We start from the raw sequence: 20,000 nt of genomic DNA, 5'->3' as shown, positions 1-20,000 counted from the left end.
CTTTTTTTTTGTTCTCTTTTTTTTTTTTTAACACTTCTGCAGGGGGCGCCGCAGCGGAAGGATCTTTTTATTTTTTTATTTTTTTTTCAATGAAAGTGATTGTATTTTGGGGTGAGGGTTTGTGTGTTTTTTTTTTGTGTGAAATTTTTGCAGCCGGGGGACTTTTTGAATTTTCTGGCTGCGTGTGTGTGTGTGTGTGTGTGTGTGTGTGTGTGTGTGTTATTTTTGGGGTGAGAGTTTTTTTTTATTTAATTTTTTTTTAAAATTTTTGCAGCCGGGGGACTTTTTGAATTTTCTGGCTGTGTGTGTGTGTGTGTGTGTGTGTGTGTGTGTGTGTGTGTGTTATTTTTGGGGCGAGAGTTTTTTTTTTTTTTTTTTGTGAAATTTTTTGCAGCCGGGGGGAGTTTTTGCATTTTCTGTGTGTGTGTGTGTGTGTGTGTGTGTGTGTGTGTGTGTGTGTTATTTTTGGGGCGAGAGTTTTTGTTTTTTTTTTGTGAAATTTTTTGCAGCCGGGGGACTTTTTGAATTTTCTGGCTGTGTGTGTGTGTGTTATTTTTGGGGCGAGAGTTTTTGTTTTTTTGTGTGATTTTTTTGCAGCAGGGGGGAGTTTTTGTATTTTCTGGCTGTGTGTGTGTGTGTTATTTTTTGGGGCGAGAGTTTTTGTTTTTTTTTGTGACATTTTTGCAGCAGGGGGGAGTTTTTGCATTTTCTGTGTGTGTGTGTGTGTGTGTGTGTGCGTGCGTGTGCTATTTTTGGGGTGAGGGTTTGTTCTTTTTCTGTGAGATTTGGGGGGAGTTTTTTAAATTTCTGCAAGTGTGTGTGTGTGTTTGTGTTATTTTTGGGGTGAGGGTTTTTTGGGGTTGGAGTGGGGGTTATTTTTTCAGCGGGGGGAGGTGGTTCAGCCTGCCCGGGGACACTTCCATAGGCCCGGGCATGAATCCCGGGCTCGAGTGGGTGAGATACTTCCATGTATTTTCAAAGTGCTTTTTTCACCCTTTCTGTGCAATTCCCGGGACGGCCAGCGGGGGGCGCATGTCCCCGGACCCCGGGACGACGTCCCCCTGGCCCGGGCTACCTTCCCCGGGCAGCGCGGGGTGGTTTTGTGGAAGTTTTTATTTCAGGGGGGGAGACGCTTTGTCATGCCCAGGGACACTTCCATAGGCCCGGGCATGAATCCCGGGCTCGAGTGGGTGAGATACTTCCATGTATTTTCAAAGTGCTTTTTTCACCCTTTCTGTGCAATTCCCGGGACGGCCAGCGGGGGGCGCATGTCCCCGGACCCCGGGACGACGTCCCCCTGGCCCGGGCTACCTTCCCCGGGCAGCGCGGGGTGGTTTTGTGGAAGTTTTTTTTTCAGGGGGGAAGACGCTTTGTCATGCCCAGGGACACTTCCATAGGCCCGGGCATGAATCCCGGGCTCGAGTGGGTGAGATACTTCCATGTATTTTCAAAGTGCTTTTTTCACCCTTTCTGTGCAATTCCCGGGACGGCCAGCGGGGGGCGCATGTCCCCGGACCCCGGGACGACGTCCCCCTGGCCCGGGCTACCTTCCCCGGGCAGCGCGGGGTGGTTTTGTGGAAGTTTTTTTTTTCAGGGGGGAAGACGCTTTGTCATGCCCAGGGACACTTCCATAGGCCCGGGCATGAATCCCGGGGAAGAGTGGGTGAGATACTTCCATGTATTTTCAAAGTGCTTTTTTCACCCTTTCTGTGCAATTCTCGGGTCGGCCAGCGGGGGGCACATGTCCCCGGACCCCGGGACGACGTCCCCCTGGCCCGGGCTACCTTCCCCGGGCAGCGCGGGGTGGTTTTGTGGAAGTTTATTTTTCAGGGGGGAAGACGCTTCAGCTTGCCCGGGGACACTTCCACAGCCCTGGGCATGAATCCCGGGGAAGAGTGGGTGAACAATTTCAAACTGTTTTCAGTGTTTTTTTCACCGATTAGATGCATTTCTCCGGGTGTCCAGCACGGGGCGCAGTCCCCCGGACCCGGGGGTGACCTCACCCAGGCCCGGGCTACCTCCCCCGGGCAGCGTGGGGGTGAAAATCTGGAACTTGTTTTTCCCGGGGGGAAGACGCTCGGACGTGCCCAGGGACACTTCCACAGCCCTGGGCATGAATCCCGGGGAAGAGTGGGCGAGCTGTTTCAAACTATTTTCAAAGTATTTTTTCACAGTTTGGATGCATTTCCCCGGGCGACCAGCGGGGGGCGCAGTGCCCCGGACCCGGGGGTGACCTCCCCCGGGCCTGGGCTACCTTCCCCGGGCATCGTGGGGAGGAAATATGGAACTTTTTTTTTTCAGGGGGGAAGAAGCTTCAGCTTGCCCGGGGACACTTCCACAGCCCTGGGCATGAATCCCGGGGAAGAGTGGGTGAACGATTTCAAACTATTTTCAAAGTATTTTTATCACCTTTTGGACGCATTTCCCCGGGTGTCCTGCGGGTGGCGCAGTTCCCCGGACCCGGGGGTGACCTCCCCCGGGCCCGGGCTACCTTCCCTGGGTAGCGTGGGGTGGAAATATGGAACTTTTTTTTTCAGGGGGGAAGACGCTTCTTCATGCCCGGGGACACTTCCATAGGCCCGGGCATGAATCCCGGGGAAGAGTGGGTGAGGAATCAAAGTATATTCAAAGTGCTTTTTTCACCCTTTCTGTGCAATTCTCAGGTCGGCCAGCGGGGGGCACATGTCCCCGGACCCCTGGACGACGTCCCCCTGGCCCGGGCTACCTTCCCTGGCCAGCGCGGGGTGGTTTTGTGGAAGTTTTTATTTCAGGGGGGGAAGACGCTTTGTCATGCCCGGGGACACTTCCATAGGCCAGGGCATGAATCCCGGGATCGAGTGGGTGAGGAATTTCAAAGTATTTTCAAAGTATTTTTTTCACCTTTTGGACGCAATTCCCCGGTTGTCCTGCGGGGGACGCCGGTCCCCAGACCCGGGGATGACCTCCCCCGGGCCTGGGCTACCTTCCCTGGGTAGCGGGGGGTGGAAATATGGAAGTTTTTTTTTCAGGGGGGAGGACGCTCGAACGTGCCCAGGGACACTTCCACAGCCCTGGGCATGAATCCCGGGGAAGAGTGGGTGAACGATTTCAAGATATTTTCTAAGTGCTTTTTTCACCTTTTGGATGCAATTCCCCGGGTGTCCTGCGGGTGGCGCAGTGCCCCGGACCCGGGGGTGACCTCCCCCGGGCCTGGGCTACCTTCCCTGGGTAGCGGGGGGTGGAAATATGGAAGTTTTTTTTTCAGGGGGGAGGACGCTCGAACGTGCCCAGGGACACTTCCACAGCCCTGGGCATGAATCCCGGGGAAGAGTGGGTGAACGATTTCAAGATATTTTCTAAGTGCTTTTTTCACCTTTTGGATGCAATTCCCCGGGTGTCCTGCGGGTGGCGCAGTGCCCCGGACCCGGGGGTGACCTCCCCCGGGCCTGGGCTACCTTCCCTGGGTAGCGTGGGGTGGAAATATGGAAGTTTTTTTTTCCCGGGGGGGCAGAAGCTTCAGCCTGCCCAGGGACACTTCCACAGCCCTGGGCATGAATCCCGGGGAAGAGTGGGTGAACGATTTCAAGATATTTTCTAAGTGCTTTTTTCACCTTTTGGATGCAATTCTCCGGGTGTCCTGCGGGGGGCGCAGTGCCCCGGACCCGGGGGTGACCTCCCCCGGGCCCGGGCTACCTTCCCTGGGTAGCGGGGGGTGGAAATATGGAAGTTTTTTTTTTCAGGGGGGCATAAGCTTCATCTTGCCCGGGGACACTTCCACAGCCCTGGGCATGAATCCCGGGGAAGAGTGGGTGAACAGTTTCAAACTGTTTTCAGTGTTTTTTTTCACCTTTTGGATGCATTTCTCCGGGTGTCCAGCACGGGGCGCAGTCCCCCGGACCCGGGGGTGACCTCAACCAGGCCCGGGCTACCTCCCCCGGGCAGCGTGGGGTGAAAATCTGGAACTTGTTTTTCCCGGGGGGGGAAGACGCTCGGACGTGCCCAGGGACACTTCCACAGCCCTGGGCATGAATCCCGGGGAAGAGTGGGCGAACGATTTCAAACTATTTTCAAAGTATTTTTTTCACCTTTTGGACGCAATTCCCCGGTTGTCCTGCGGGGGACGCAGTGCCCCGGACCCGGGGGTGACCTCCCCCGGGCCTGGGCTACCTCCCCCGGGCAGCGTGGGGTGGAAATATGGAAGTTTTTTTTTTCAGGGGGAAAAGACGCTTCTTCATGCCCGGGGACACTTCCATAGGCCCGGGCATGAATCCCGGGGAAGAGTGGGTGAGGAATCAAAGTATTTTCAAAGTGCTTTTTTCACCCTTTCTGTGCAATTCTCGGGTCGGCCAGCGGGGGGCACATGTCCCCGGACCCCGGGACGACGTCCCCCTGGCCCGGGCTACCTTCCCTGGGTAGCGTGGGGTGGAAATATGGAAGTTTTTTTTTTCAGGGGGAAAAGACGCTTCTTCATGCCCGGGGACACTTCCACAGCCCTGGGCATGAATCCTGGGGAAGAGTGGGTGAGAGGAATCAAAGTATTTTCAAAGTGCATTTTTACGGCTTGACTCCATTTCTCAATTCAAAGTGCTTTTTTTCTCACGGCTTGACTCCATTTCTCCGGGTGGCCAGCGGTGCCCCGGACCCAGGGGTGACCTCCCCCAGGCCCGGGCTACCTTCCCTGGGTAGCGTGGGGTGGAAATATGGAAGTTTTTTTTTTCAGGGGGGCAGAAGCTTCGGCTTGCCCGGGGACACTTCCACAGCCCTGGGCATGAATCCCGGGCTTGAGTGGGTGAGGAATTTTGAAGTATTTTCTAAGTGCTTTTTTCACCTTTTGGATGCAATTCTCCGGGTGTCCTGCGGGGGGCGCAGTGCCCCGGACCCGGGGGTGACCTTCCCCGGGCCTGGGCTACCTTCCCTGGGTAGCGGGGGGTGGAAATATGGAAGTTTTTTTTTTCCGGGGGGCAGAAGCTTCAGCCTGCCCAGGGACACTTCCACAGCCCTGGGCATGAATCCCGGGGAAGAGTGGGTGAACGGTTTCAAGATATTTTCTAAGTGCTTTTTTCACCCTTTCTGTGCAATTCTCGGGTCGGCCAGCGGGGGGCACATGTCCCCGGACCCGGGAGTGGCCTCCCCCGGGCCCGGGCTACCTTCCCCGGGCATCGTGGGGTGGAAATATGGAAGTTTTTTTTTTCCGGGGGGAAGACGCTCGGACGTGCCCAGGGACACTTCCACAGCCCTGGGCATGATTCCCGGGGAAGAGTGGGTGAACCATTTCAAACTGTTTTCAGTGTTTTTTTCACCTTTTGGATGCATTTCTCCGGGTGTCCAGCACGGGGCGCAGTCCCCCGGACCCGGGGGTGACCTCCCCCAGGCCCGGGCTACCTCCCCCGGGCAGCGTGGGGTGAAAATCTGGAACTTGTTTTTCCCGGGGGGGGAAGACGCTCGGACGTGCCCAGGGACACTTCCACAGCCCTGGGCATGAATCCCGGGCTCGAGTGGGTGAGGAATTTCAAAGTATTGTCAAAGTATTTTTTGCACCTTTTGGACGCAATTCCCCGGGCGACCAGCGGGGGGCGCAGTTCCCCGGACCCGGGGATGGACTCCCCCGGGCCCGGGCTACCTTCCCCGGGCATCGTGGGGTGGAAATATGGAACTTTTTTTTTTCCGGGGGGAAGACGCTCGGACGTGCCCAGGGACACTTCCACAGCCCTGGGCATGAATCCCGGGGAAGAGTGGGTGAACCATTTCAAACTGTTTTCAGTGTTTTTTTCTCCTTTTGGATGCATTTCTCCGGGTGTCCAGCACGGGGCGCAGTCCCCCGGACCCGGGGGTGACCTCCCCCAGGCCCGGGCTACCTCCCCCGGGCAGCGTGGGGTGAAAATCTGGAACTTGTTTTTCCCGGGGGGGGAAGACGCTCGGACGTGCCCAGGGACACTTCCACAGCCCTGGGCATGAATCCCGGGCTCGAGTGGGTAAGGAATTTCAAAGTATTTTCAAAGTATTTTTTTCACCTTTTGGACGCAATTCCCCGGGCGACCAGCGGGGGGCGCAGTTCCCCGGACCCGGGGGTGGCCTCCCCCGGGCCTGGGCTACCTTCCCCGGGCATCGTGGGGTGGAAATATGGAAGTTTTTTTTCCCGGGGGGAAGACGCTCGGACGTGCCCAGGGACACTTCCACAGCCCCGGGCATGAATCCCGGGGAAGAGTGGGAGAACGATTGAAACTATTTTCAAAGTGTTTTTTTCACCTTTTGCATGCATTTCCCCGGTTGTCCTGCGGGGGGCGCATTGCCCCGGACCCGTGGGTGACCTCCCGCGGGCCCGGGCTACCTTCCCCAGGCATCGTGGGGTGGAAATATGGAACTTTTTTTTTCAGGGGGGGAAGACGCTCGGACGTGCCCAGGGACACTTCCACAGACCCGGGCATGAATCCCGGGGAAGAGTGGGCGAACGATTTCAAACTATTTTCAAAGTATTTTTTGCACCTTTTGGACGCAATTCCCCGGGCGACCAGCGGGGGGCGCAGTTCCCCGGACCCGGGGATGGACTCCCCCGGGCCCGGGCTACCTTCCCCGGGCATCGTGGGGTGGAAATATGGAACTTTTTTTTTTCCGGGGGGAAGACGCTCGGACGTGCCCAGGGACACTTCCACAGCCCTGGGCATGAATCCCGGGGAAGAGTGGGTGAACCATTTCAAACTGTTTTCAGTGTTTTTTTCTCCTTTTGGATGCATTTCTCCGGGTGTCCAGCACGGGGCGCAGTCCCCCGGACCCGGGGGTGACCTCCCCCAGGCCCGGGCTACCTCCCCCGGGCAGCGTGGGGTGAAAATCTGGAACTTGTTTTTCCCGGGGGGGGAAGACGCTCGGACGTGCCCAGGGACACTTCCACAGCCCTGGGCATGAATCCCGGGCTCGAGTGGGTAAGGAATTTCAAAGTATTTTCAAAGTATTTTTTTCACCTTTTGGACGCAATTCCCCGGGCGACCAGCGGGGGGCGCAGTTCCCCGGACCCGGGGGTGGCCTCCCCCGGGCCTGGGCTACCTTCCCCGGGCATCGTGGGGTGGAAATATGGAAGTTTTTTTTCCCGGGGGGAAGACGCTCGGACGTGCCCAGGGACACTTCCACAGCCCCGGGCATGAATCCCGGGGAAGAGTGGGAGAACGATTGAAACTATTTTCAAAGTGTTTTTTTCACCTTTTGCATGCATTTCCCCGGTTGTCCTGCGGGGGGCGCATTGCCCCGGACCCGTGGGTGACCTCCCGCGGGCCCGGGCTACCTTCCCCAGGCATCGTGGGGTGGAAATATGGAACTTTTTTTTTCAGGGGGGGAAGACGCTCGGACGTGCCCAGGGACACTTCCACAGACCCGGGCATGAATCCCGGGGAAGAGTGGGCGAACGATTTCAAACTATTTTCAAAGTATTTTTTGCACCTTTTGGACGCAATTCCCCGGGCGACCAGCGGGGGGCGCAGTTCCCCGGACCCGGGGATGGACTCCCCCGGGCCCGGGCTACCTTCCCCGGGCATCGTGGGGTGGAAATATGGAACTTTTTTTTTTCCGGGGGGAAGACGCTCGGACGTGCCCAGGGACACTTCCACAGCCCTGGGCATGAATCCCGGGGAAGAGTGGGTGAACCATTTCAAACTGTTTTCAGTGTTTTTTTCTCCTTTTGGATGCATTTCTCCGGGTGTCCAGCACGGGGCGCAGTCCCCCGGACCCGGGGGTGACCTCCCCCAGGCCCGGGCTACCTCCCCCGGGCAGCGTGGGGTGAAAATCTGGAACTTGTTTTTCCCGGGGGGGGAAGACGCTCGGACGTGCCCAGGGACACTTCCACAGCCCTGGGCATGAATCCCGGGCTCGAGTGGGTAAGGAATTTCAAAGTATTTTCAAAGTATTTTTTTCACCTTTTGGACGCAATTCCCCGGGCGACCAGCGGGGGGCGCAGTTCCCCGGACCCGGGGGTGGCCTCCCCCGGGCCTGGGCTACCTTCCCCGGGCATCGTGGGGTGGAAATATGGAAGTTTTTTTTCCCGGGGGGAAGACGCTCGGACGTGCCCAGGGACACTTCCACAGCCCCGGGCATGAATCCCGGGGAAGAGTGGGAGAACGATTGAAACTATTTTCAAAGTGTTTTTTTCACCTTTTGCATGCATTTCCCCGGTTGTCCTGCGGGGGGCGCATTGCCCCGGACCCGTGGGTGACCTCCCGCGGGCCCGGGCTACCTTCCCCAGGCATCGTGGGGTGGAAATATGGAACTTTTTTTTTCAGGGGGGGAAGACGCTCGGACGTGCCCAGGGACACTTCCACAGACCCGGGCATGAATCCCGGGGAAGAGTGGGCGAACGATTTCAAACTATTTTCAAAGTATTTTTTGCACCTTTTGGACGCAATTCCCCGGGCGACCAGCGGGGGGCGCAGTTCCCCGGACCCGGGGATGGACTCCCCCGGGCCCGGGCTACCTTCCCCGGGCATCGTGGGGTGGAAATATGGAACTTTTTTTTTTCCGGGGGGAAGACGCTCGGACGTGCCCAGGGACACTTCCACAGCCCTGGGCATGAATCCCGGGGAAGAGTGGGTGAACCATTTCAAACTGTTTTCAGTGTTTTTTTCTCCTTTTGGATGCATTTCTCCGGGTGTCCAGCACGGGGCGCAGTCCCCCGGACCCGGGGGTGACCTCCCCCAGGCCCGGGCTACCTCCCCCGGGCAGCGTGGGGTGAAAATCTGGAACTTGTTTTTCCCGGGGGGGGAAGACGCTCGGACGTGCCCAGGGACACTTCCACAGCCCTGGGCATGAATCCCGGGCTCGAGTGGGTAAGGAATTTCAAAGTATTTTCAAAGTATTTTTTTCACCTTTTGGACGCAATTCCCCGGGCGACCAGCGGGGGGCGCAGTTCCCCGGACCCGGGGGTGGCCTCCCCCGGGCCTGGGCTACCTTCCCCGGGCATCGTGGGGTGGAAATATGGAAGTTTTTTTTCCCGGGGGGAAGACGCTCGGACGTGCCCAGGGACACTTCCACAGCCCTGGGCATGAATCCCGGGGAAGAGTGGGTGAACCATTTCAAACTGTTTTCAGTGTTTTTTTCTCCTTTTGGATGCATTTCTCCGGGTGTCCAGCACGGGGCGCAGTCCCCCGGACCCGGGGGTGACCTCCCCCAGGCCCGGGCTACCTCCCCCGGGCAGCGTGGGGTGAAAATCTGGAACTTGTTTTTCCCGGGGGGGGAAGACGCTCGGACGTGCCCAGGGACACTTCCACAGCCCTGGGCATGAATCCCGGGCTCGAGTGGGTAAGGAATTTCAAAGTATTTTCAAAGTATTTTTTTCACCTTTTGGACGCAATTCCCCGGGCGACCAGCGGGGGGCGCAGTTCCCCGGACCCGGGGGTGGCCTCCCCCGGGCCTGGGCTACCTTCCCCGGGCATCGTGGGGTGGAAATATGGAAGTTTTTTTTCCCGGGGGGAAGACGCTCGGACGTGCCCAGGGACACTTCCACAGCCCCGGGCATGAATCCCGGGGAAGAGTGGGAGAACGATTGAAACTATTTTCAAAGTGTTTTTTTCACCTTTTGCATGCATTTCCCCGGTTGTCCTGCGGGGGGCGCATTGCCCCGGACCCGTGGGTGACCTCCCGCGGGCCCGGGCTACCTTCCCCAGGCATCGTGGGGTGGAAATATGGAACTTTTTTTTTCAGGGGGGGAAGACGCTCGGACGTGCCCAGGGACACTTCCACAGACCCGGGCATGAATCCCGGGGAAGAGTGGGCGAACGATTTCAAACTATTTTCAAAGTATTTTTTGCACCTTTTGGACGCAATTCCCCGGGCGACCAGCGGGGGGCGCAGTTCCCCGGACCCGGGGATGGACTCCCCCGGGCCCGGGCTACCTTCCCCGGGCATCGTGGGGTGGAAATATGGAACTTTTTTTTTTCCGGGGGGAAGACGCTCGGACGTGCCCAGGGACACTTCCACAGCCCTGGGCATGAATCCCGGGGAAGAGTGGGTGAACCATTTCAAACTGTTTTCAGTGTTTTTTTCTCCTTTTGGATGCATTTCTCCGGGTGTCCAGCACGGGGCGCAGTCCCCCGGACCCGGGGGTGACCTCCCCCAGGCCCGGGCTACCTCCCCCGGGCAGCGTGGGGTGAAAATCTGGAACTTGTTTTTCCCGGGGGGGGAAGACGCTCGGACGTGCCCAGGGACACTTCCACAGCCCTGGGCATGAATCCCGGGCTCGAGTGGGTAAGGAATTTCAAAGTATTTTCAAAGTATTTTTTTCACCTTTTGGACGCAATTCCCCGGGCGACCAGCGGGGGGCGCAGTTCCCCGGACCCGGGGGTGGCCTCCCCCGGGCCTGGGCTACCTTCCCCGGGCATCGTGGGGTGGAAATATGGAAGTTTTTTTTCCCGGGGGGAAGACGCTCGGACGTGCCCAGGGACACTTCCACAGCCCCGGGCATGAATCCCGGGGAAGAGTGGGAGAACGATTGAAACTATTTTCAAAGTGTTTTTTTCACCTTTTGCATGCATTTCCCCGGTTGTCCTGCGGGGGGCGCATTGCCCCGGACCCGTGGGTGACCTCCCGCGGGCCCGGGCTACCTTCCCCAGGCATCGTGGGGTGGAAATATGGAACTTTTTTTTTCAGGGGGGGAAGACGCTCGGACGTGCCCAGGGACACTTCCACAGACCCGGGCATGAATCCCGGGGAAGAGTGGGCGAACGATTTCAAACTATTTTCAAAGTATTTTTTGCACCTTTTGGACGCAATTCCCCGGGCGACCAGCGGGGGGCGCAGTTCCCCGGACCCGGGGATGGACTCCCCCGGGCCCGGGCTACCTTCCCCGGGCATCGTGGGGTGGAAATATGGAACTTTTTTTTTTCCGGGGGGAAGACGCTCGGACGTGCCCAGGGACACTTCCACAGCCCTGGGCATGAATCCCGGGGAAGAGTGGGTGAACCATTTCAAACTGTTTTCAGTGTTTTTTTCTCCTTTTGGATGCATTTCTCCGGGTGTCCAGCACGGGGCGCAGTCCCCCGGACCCGGGGGTGACCTCCCCCAGGCCCGGGCTACCTCCCCCGGGCAGCGTGGGGTGAAAATCTGGAACTTGTTTTTCCCGGGGGGGGAAGACGCTCGGACGTGCCCAGGGACACTTCCACAGCCCTGGGCATGAATCCCGGGCTCGAGTGGGTAAGGAATTTCAAAGTATTTTCAAAGTATTTTTTTCACCTTTTGGACGCAATTCCCCGGGCGACCAGCGGGGGGCACATGTCCCCGGACCCGGGAGTGGCCTCCCCCGGGCCCGGGCTACCTTCCCCGGGCATCGTGGGGTGGAAATATGGAAGTTTTTTTTTTCCGGGGGGAAGACGCTCGGACGTGCCCAGGGACACTTCCACAGCCCTGGGCATGATTCCCGGGGAAGAGTGGGTGAACCATTTCAAACTGTTTTCAGTGTTTTTTTCACCTTTTGGATGCATTTCTCCGGGTGTCCAGCACGGGGCGCAGTCCCCCGGACCCGGGGGTGACCTCCCCCAGGCCCGGGCTACCTCCCCCGGGCAGCGTGGGGTGAAAATCTGGAACTTGTTTTTCCCGGGGGGGGAAGACGCTCGGACGTGCCCAGGGACACTTCCACAGCCCTGGGCATGAATCCCGGGCTCGAGTGGGTGAGGAATTTCAAAGTATTGTCAAAGTATTTTTTGCACCTTTTGGACGCAATTCCCCGGGCGACCAGCGGGGGGCGCAGTTCCCCGGACCCGGGGATGGACTCCCCCGGGCCCGGGCTACCTTCCCCGGGCATCGTGGGGTGGAAATATGGAACTTTTTTTTTTCCGGGGGGAAGACGCTCGGACGTGCCCAGGGACACTTCCACAGCCCTGGGCATGAATCCCGGGGAAGAGTGGGTGAACCATTTCAAACTGTTTTCAGTGTTTTTTTCTCCTTTTGGATGCATTTCTCCGGGTGTCCAGCACGGGGCGCAGTCCCCCGGACCCGGGGGTGACCTCCCCCAGGCCCGGGCTACCTCCCCCGGGCAGCGTGGGGTGAAAATCTGGAACTTGTTTTTCCCGGGGGGGGAAGACGCTCGGACGTGCCCAGGGACACTTCCACAGCCCTGGGCATGAATCCCGGGCTCGAGTGGGTAAGGAATTTCAAAGTATTTTCAAAGTATTTTTTTCACCTTTTGGACGCAATTCCCCGGGCGACCAGCGGGGGGCGCAGTTCCCCGGACCCGGGGGTGGCCTCCCCCGGGCCTGGGCTACCTTCCCCGGGCATCGTGGGGTGGAAATATGGAAGTTTTTTTTCCCGGGGGGAAGACGCTCGGACGTGCCCAGGGACACTTCCACAGCCCCGGGCATGAATCCCGGGGAAGAGTGGGAGAACGATTGAAACTATTTTCAAAGTGTTTTTTTCACCTTTTGCATGCATTTCCCCGGTTGTCCTGCGGGGGGCGCATTGCCCCGGACCCGTGGGTGACCTCCCGCGGGCCCGGGCTACCTTCCCCAGGCATCGTGGGGTGGAAATATGGAACTTTTTTTTTCAGGGGGGGAAGACGCTCGGACGTGCCCAGGGACACTTCCACAGACCCGGGCATGAATCCCGGGGAAGAGTGGGCGAACGATTTCAAACTATTTTCAAAGTATTTTTTGCACCTTTTGGACGCAATTCCCCGGGCGACCAGCGGGGGGCGCAGTTCCCCGGACCCGGGGATGGACTCCCCCGGGCCCGGGCTACCTTCCCCGGGCATCGTGGGGTGGAAATATGGAACTTTTTTTTTTCCGGGGGGAAGACGCTCGGACGTGCCCAGGGACACTTCCACAGCCCTGGGCATGAATCCCGGGGAAGAGTGGGTGAACCATTTCAAACTGTTTTCAGTGTTTTTTTCTCCTTTTGGATGCATTTCTCCGGGTGTCCAGCACGGGGCGCAGTCCCCCGGACCCGGGGGTGACCTCCCCCAGGCCCGGGCTACCTCCCCCGGGCAGCGTGGGGTGAAAATCTGGAACTTGTTTTTCCCGGGGGGGGAAGACGCTCGGACGTGCCCAGGGACACTTCCACAGCCCTGGGCATGAATCCCGGGCTCGAGTGGGTAAGGAATTTCAAAGTATTTTCAAAGTATTTTTTTCACCTTTTGGACGCAATTCCCCGGGCGACCAGCGGGGGGCGCAGTTCCCCGGACCCGGGGGTGGCCTCCCCCGGGCCTGGGCTACCTTCCCCGGGCATCGTGGGGTGGAAATATGGAAGTTTTTTTTCCCGGGGGGAAGACGCTCGGACGTGCCCAGGGACACTTCCACAGCCCCGGGCATGAATCCCGGGGAAGAGTGGGAGAACGATTGAAACTATTTTCAAAGTGTTTTTTTCACCTTTTGCATGCATTTCCCCGGTTGTCCTGCGGGGGGCGCATTGCCCCGGACCCGTGGGTGACCTCCCGCGGGCCCGGGCTACCTTCCCCAGGCATCGTGGGGTGGAAATATGGAACTTTTTTTTTCAGGGGGGGAAGACGCTCGGACGTGCCCAGGGACACTTCCACAGACCCGGGCATGAATCCCGGGGAAGAGTGGGCGAACGATTTCAAACTATTTTCAAAGTATTTTTTGCACCTTTTGGACGCAATTCCCCGGGCGACCAGCGGGGGGCGCAGTTCCCCGGACCCGGGGATGGACTCCCCCGGGCCCGGGCTACCTTCCCCGGGCATCGTGGGGTGGAAATATGGAACTTTTTTTTTTCCGGGGGGAAGACGCTCGGACGTGCCCAGGGACACTTCCACAGCCCTGGGCATGAATCCCGGGGAAGAGTGGGTGAACCATTTCAAACTGTTTTCAGTGTTTTTTTCTCCTTTTGGATGCATTTCTCCGGGTGTCCAGCACGGGGCGCAGTCCCCCGGACCCGGGGGTGACCTCCCCCAGGCCCGGGCTACCTCCCCCGGGCAGCGTGGGGTGAAAATCTGGAACTTGTTTTTCCCGGGGGGGGAAGACGCTCGGACGTGCCCAGGGACACTTCCACAGCCCTGGGCATGAATCCCGGGCTCGAGTGGGTAAGGAATTTCAAAGTATTTTCAAAGTATTTTTTTCACCTTTTGGACGCAATTCCCCGGGCGACCAGCGGGGGGCGCAGTTCCCCGGACCCGGGGGTGGCCTCCCCCGGGCCTGGGCTACCTTCCCCGGGCATCGTGGGGTGGAAATATGGAAGTTTTTTTTCCCGGGGGGAAGACGCTCGGACGTGCCCAGGGACACTTCCACAGACCCGGGCATGAATCCCGGGGAAGAGTGGGCGAACGATTTCAAACTATTTTCAAAGTATTTTTTGCACCTTTTGGACGCAATTCCCCGGGCGACCAGCGGGGGGCGCAGTTCCCCGGACCCGGGGATGGACTCCCCCGGGCCCGGGCTACCTTCCCCGGGCATCGTGGGGTGGAAATATGGAACTTTTTTTTTTCCGGGGGGAAGACGCTCGGACGTGCCCAGGGACACTTCCACAGCCCTGGGCATGAATCCCGGGGAAGAGTGGGTGAACCATTTCAAACTGTTTTCAGTGTTTTTTTCTCCTTTTGGATGCATTTCTCCGGGTGTCCAGCACGGGGCGCAGTCCCCCGGACCCGGGGGTGACCTCCCCCAGGCCCGGGCTACCTCCCCCGGGCAGCGTGGGGTGAAAATCTGGAACTTGTTTTTCCCGGGGGGGGAAGACGCTCGGACGTGCCCAGGGACACTTCCACAGCCCTGGGCATGAATCCCGGGCTCGAGTGGGTAAGGAATTTCAAAGTATTTTCAAAGTATTTTTTTCACCTTTTGGACGCAATTCCCCGGGCGACCAGCGGGGGGCGCAGTTCCCCGGACCCGGGGGTGGCCTCCCCCGGGCCTGGGCTACCTTCCCCGGGCATCGTGGGGTGGAAATATGGAAGTTTTTTTTCCCGGGGGGAAGACGCTCGGACGTGCCCAGGGACACTTCCACAGCCCCGGGCATGAATCCCGGGGAAGAGTGGGAGAACGATTGAAACTATTTTCAAAGTGTTTTTTTCACCTTTTGCATGCATTTCCCCGGTTGTCCTGCGGGGGGCGCATTGCCCCGGACCCGTGGGTGACCTCCCGCGGGCCCGGGCTACCTTCCCCAGGCATCGTGGGGTGGAAATATGGAACTTTTTTTTTCAGGGGGGGAAGACGCTCGGACGTGCCCAGGGACACTTCCACAGACCCGGGCATGAATCCCGGGGAAGAGTGGGCGAACGATTTCAAACTATTTTCAAAGTATTTTTTGCACCTTTTGGACGCAATTCCCCGGGCGACCAGCGGGGGGCGCAGTTCCCCGGACCCGGGGATGGACTCCCCCGGGCCCGGGCTACCTTCCCCGGGCATCGTGGGGTGGAAATATGGAACTTTTTTTTTTCCGGGGGGAAGACGCTCGGACGTGCCCAGGGACACTTCCACAGCCCTGGGCATGAATCCCGGGGAAGAGTGGGTGAACCATTTCAAACTGTTTTCAGTGTTTTTTTCTCCTTTTGGATGCATTTCTCCGGGTGTCCAGCACGGGGCGCAGTCCCCCGGACCCGGGGGTGACCTCCCCCAGGCCCGGGCTACCTCCCCCGGGCAGCGTGGGGTGAAAATCTGGAACTTGTTTTTCCCGGGGGGGGAAGACGCTCGGACGTGCCCAGGGACACTTCCACAGCCCTGGGCATGAATCCCGGGCTCGAGTGGGTAAGGAATTTCAAAGTATTTTCAAAGTATTTTTTTCACCTTTTGGACGCAATTCCCCGGGCGACCAGCGGGGGGCGCAGTTCCCCGGACCCGGGGGTGGCCTCCCCCGGGCCTGGGCTACCTTCCCCGGGCATCGTGGGGTGGAAATATGGAAGTTTTTTTTCCCGGGGGGAAGACGCTCGGACGTGCCCAGGGACACTTCCACAGCCCCGGGCATGAATCCCGGGGAAGAGTGGGAGAACGATTGAAACTATTTTCAAAGTGTTTTTTTCACCTTTTGCATGCATTTCCCCGGTTGTCCTGCGGGGGGCGCATTGCCCCGGACCCGTGGGTGACCTCCCGCGGGCCCGGGCTACCTTCCCCAGGCATCGTGGGGTGGAAATATGGAACTTTTTTTTTCAGGGGGGGAAGACGCTCGGACGTGCCCAGGGACACTTCCACAGACCCGGGCATGAATCCCGGGGAAGAGTGGGCGAACGATTTCAAACTATTTTCAAAGTATTTTTTGCACCTTTTGGACGCAATTCCCCGGGCGACCAGCGGGGGGCGCAGTTCCCCGGACCCGGGGATGGACTCCCACGGGCCCGGGCTACCTTCCCCGGGCATCGTGGGGTGGAAATATGGAACTTTTTTTTTTCCGGGGGGAAGACGCTCGGACGTGCCCAGGGACACTTCCACAGCCCTGGGCATGAATCCCGGGGAAGAGTGGGTGAACCATTTCAAACTGTTTTCAGTGTTTTTTTCTCCTTTTGGATGCATTTCTCCGGGTGTCCAGCACGGGGCGCAGTCCCCCGGACCCGGGGGTGACCTCCCCCAGGCCCGGGCTACCTCCCCCGGGCAGCGTGGGGTGAAAATCTGGAACTTGTTTTTCCCGGGGGGGGAAGACGCTCGGACGTGCCCAGGGACACTTCCACAGCCCTGGGCATGAATCCCGGGCTCGAGTGGGTAAGGAATTTCAAAGTATTTTCAAAGTATTTTTTTCACCTTTTGGACGCAATTCCCCGGGCGACCAGCGGGGGGCGCAGTTCCCCGGACCCGGGGGTGGCCTCCCCCGGGCCTGGGCTACCTTCCCCGGGCATCGTGGGGTGGAAATATGGAAGTTTTTTTTCCCGGGGGGAAGACGCTCGGACGTGCCCAGGGACACTTCCACAGACCCGGGCATGAATCCCGGGGAAGAGTGGGCGAACGATTTCAAACTATTTTCAAAGTATTTTTTGCACCTTTTGGACGCAATTCCCCGGGCGACCAGCGGGGGGCGCAGTTCCCCGGACCCGGGGATGGACTCCCCCGGGCCCGGGCTACCTTCCCCGGGCATCGTGGGGTGGAAATATGGAACTTTTTTTTTTCCGGGGGGAAGACGCTCGGACGTGCCCAGGGACACTTCCACAGCCCTGGGCATGAATCCCGGGGAAGAGTGGGTGAACCATTTCAAACTGTTTTCAGTGTTTTTTTCTCCTTTTGGATGCATTTCTCCGGGTGTCCAGCACGGGGCGCAGTCCCCCGGACCCGGGGGTGACCTCCCCCAGGCCCGGGCTACCTCCCCCGGGCAGCGTGGGGTGAAAATCTGGAACTTGTTTTTCCCGGGGGGGGAAGACGCTCGGACGTGCCCAGGGACACTTCCACAGCCCTGGGCATGAATCCCGGGCTCGAGTGGGTAAGGAATTTCAAAGTATTTTCAAAGTATTTTTTTCACCTTTTGGACGCAATTCCCCGGGCGACCAGCGGGGGGCGCAGTTCCCCGGACCCGGGGGTGGCCTCCCCCGGGCCTGGGCTACCTTCCCCGGGCATCGTGGGGTGGAAATATGGAAGTTTTTTTTCCCGGGGGGAAGACGCTCGGACGTGCCCAGGGACACTTCCACAGCCCCGGGCATGAATCCCGGGGAAGAGTGGGAGAACGATTGAAACTATTTTCAAAGTGTTTTTTTCACCTTTTGCATGCATTTCCCCGGTTGTCCTGCGGGGGGCGCATTGCCCCGGACCCGTGGGTGACCTCCCGCGGGCCCGGGCTACCTTCCCCAGGCATCGTGGGGTGGAAATATGGAACTTTTTTTTTCAGGGGGGGAAGACGCTCGGACGTGCCCAGGGACACTTCCACAGACCCGGGCATGAATCCCGGGGAAGAGTGGGCGAACGATTTCAAACTATTTTCAAAGTATTTTTTGCACCTTTTGGACGCAATTCCCCGGGCGACCAGCGGGGGGCGCAGTTCCCCGGACCCGGGGATGGACTCCCCCGGGCCCGGGCTACCTTCCCCGGGCATCGTGGGGTGGAAATATGGAACTTTTTTTTTTCCGGGGGGAAGACGCTCGGACGTGCCCAGGGACACTTCCACAGCCCTGGGCATGAATCCCGGGGAAGAGTGGGTGAACCATTTCAAACTGTTTTCAGTGTTCTTTTCTCCTTTTGGATGCATTTCTCCGGGTGTCCAGCACGGGGCGCAGTCCCCCGGACCCGGGGGTGACCTCCCCCGAGCCCGGGCTACCTTCCCTGGGTAGCGTGGGGTGGAAATATGGAAGTTTTTTTTTTCCCGGGGGGAAGACGCTCGGACGTGCCCAGGGACACTTCCACAGCCCCGGGCATGAATCCCGGGGAAGAGTGGGTGAACCATTTCAAACTGTTTTCAGTGTTTTTTTCACCTTTTGGATGCATTTCTCCGGGTGTCCAGCACGAGGCGCAGTCCCCCGGACCCGGGGGTGACCTCCCCCAGGCCCGGGCTACCTCCCCCGGGCAGCGTGGGGTGAAAATCTGGAACTTGTTTTTCCCGGGGGGGAAGACGCTCGGACGTGCCCAGGGACACTTCCACAGCCCTGGGCATGAATCCCGGGGAAGAGTGGGCGAACAATTTCAAAGTATTTTCAAAGTATTTTTTTCACCTTTTTGACGCAATTCCCCGGGCGACCAGTGGGAGGCGCAGTTCCCCGGACCCGGGGATGGACTCCCCCGGGCTACCTTCCCCGGGCATCGTGGGGTGGAAATATGGAAGTTTTTTTTTCCCGGGGGGAAGACGCTCGAACTTACCCAGGGACACTTCCACAGCCCTGGGCATGAATCCCGGGGAAGAGTGGGAGAACGATTGAAGCTATTTTCAAAGTGTTTTTTCACCTTTTGGACGCTATTCCCCGGTTGTCCTGCGGGGGACGCAGTGCCCCGGACCCGGGGGTGACCTCCCCCGGGCCCGGGCTACCTTCCCTGGGTAGCGTGGGCTGGAAATCTGGAACTTTTTTTCCCCGGGGGGAAGACCTTCGAACGTGCCCAGGGACACTTCCACAGCCCTGGGCATGAATCCTGGGCTCGAGTGGGTGAGGAATTTCAAAGTATTTTCAAAGTGCTTTTTTTCACCTTTCGGATGCAATTCCCCGGTCGACCAGCGGGGGGCGCCGGTCCCCGGACCCGGGGGTGGCCTCCCCCGGGCCCGGGCTACCTTCCCTGGGCAGCGTGGGGTGGAAATCTGGAATTTTTTTTTTCCCGGGGGGTGGACGCTCGGAAGTGCCCAGGGACACTTCCACAGCCCTGGGCATGAATCCCGGGGAAGAGTGGGTGAGAAGTGTCAAAATATTTTCAAAGTGCTTTTTTCACCTTTCAGATGCAATTCCCCGGTCGACCAGCGGGGGGCGCCGGTCCCCGGACCCGGGGTTGAACTCCCCCGGGCCCCGGCTACCTTCCCCGGGCATCGTGGGGTGGAAATCTGGAAGTTTTTTTTTCCCGGGGGGTGGACGCTCGGACGTGCCCAGGGACACTTCCACAGCCCTGGGCATGAATCCCGGGCTCGAGTGGGAGAAGCATTCCGGATCGTTTTCAGTCTTTTTTGCCTGTTTGGATGCAATTCCCCGACCGACCAGCGGGGGGCGCAGTCCCCCGGACCACGGGGCGACCTCCCCCGGGCCCGGGCTACCTTCCCCGGGAAGAGTGGTGCGGAGACGTGGGTTTTTTCCGTTTTCACCCCCTGGCTGCAGTACCTCTGGCGGCCTGCCGGGGGCGCCGCGGCGCGTGCGGCTGCCCCCGGCCCCCCGCCACCTCCCACGGCCCTGCCGGGGCTCCGGGGGGCCCCAGGGGACCGCGTGGGAGCGAGAAACCCCGGCCTGGAAGTCCTTTCTATGAGGTCGGACAGGGTGGCCCGCGGCCGGCACACAGTTCCAGGAGGTCGGATAAGAGTGGAGAAATCCGGGGTGTGTGTCGCGCGGTCTAATGCGTGCCGCTACGCGCCGGAGCACCCTTTCTGCGGATCTATAGGGAGGCATGAGGATCTGACAAAGACGGGGGGATTCTCCCGGAGCCTGTTCCCGGGCCGCGAGAAGCCCGTCTCCCCCCGGGGGACGCCCGGAGCTCGGCGGGGGCTCCCCGGGATCGCCCAGCCCGGCCTGG

Source organism: Crinia signifera, unplaced genomic scaffold (genome assembly GCF_055691185.1).
Source record: "Crinia signifera unplaced genomic scaffold, ASM5569118v1 HAP2_SCAFFOLD_240, whole genome shotgun sequence".
In the NCBI taxonomy this organism is placed as follows: Eukaryota; Metazoa; Chordata; class Amphibia; order Anura; family Myobatrachidae; genus Crinia; species Crinia signifera.
This window is presented reverse-complemented; position numbering follows the sequence as displayed.